General features: G+C 27.9%; 1 protein-coding gene across 4 annotated transcripts in view; it reads right to left on the bottom strand.

The window, feature by feature from the left end:
- LOC108725589 (WD repeat-containing protein 47) overlaps positions 1-599 on the bottom strand; it is a 73003-nt gene that overhangs the window by 53925 nt on the left and 18479 nt on the right. The gene's annotated exons all lie outside the window — the stretch shown is intronic.

Below are 599 nucleotides of genomic sequence, written 5' to 3'. Positions count from 1 at the left end.
TAGCCACAATGTACAAACTGCTCAAATTACGGAATATGCAAAATTTCTAATATCAGCGATTCTATGGGTATTTACTGGTGACAGACCGAGGAGTCGTGTCAGTCTTGGACGAATAGCAAAACAACAAGAAATCACGATGTTTTCATATCGAGGATTAGTGAGCAAATTTTTCTGATACATATTTTACATTTACTTAACATTTTTATAAGCTTCTAACTTCTGAAGTTAGAACTTTTCAATAATTAACTATATATCATCATTAAGCAGAAATTTTGTAGAAATTAATACATAATGATTAATGAAACATTTATTTCTTTTTTGTATTTTATCCTTCATACATTTTTTTTATTCAATTTTTATATTAAAAAAAATAATAATGCATAGTAAAATAATACATATAATCTCATAATACATATAATCTCACTGAATGATTTCAAACTATTTAATAAATAGTATAAATACTTTAGGGAACAAATTTCTGTCCTATCGAATATTTGTTCACGAGCAATCTGCATGAAATTTTCTTAATCATTCCAGTTCTTAGCAGTGACAATTTCGTTAACAAGTGTTGTACTTGCCGACATCATCGTTCAACCCGG

This window comes from Mycetomoellerius zeteki, unplaced genomic scaffold, assembly GCF_001594055.1.
Source record: "Mycetomoellerius zeteki isolate Tzet28-1 unplaced genomic scaffold, Tzet1.0 scaffold35, whole genome shotgun sequence".
In the NCBI taxonomy this organism is placed as follows: Eukaryota; Metazoa; Arthropoda; class Insecta; order Hymenoptera; family Formicidae; genus Mycetomoellerius; species Mycetomoellerius zeteki.
Note: the sequence above shows the minus strand (reverse complement) of the source record. Positions and strands in the feature narration are given on the sequence as shown.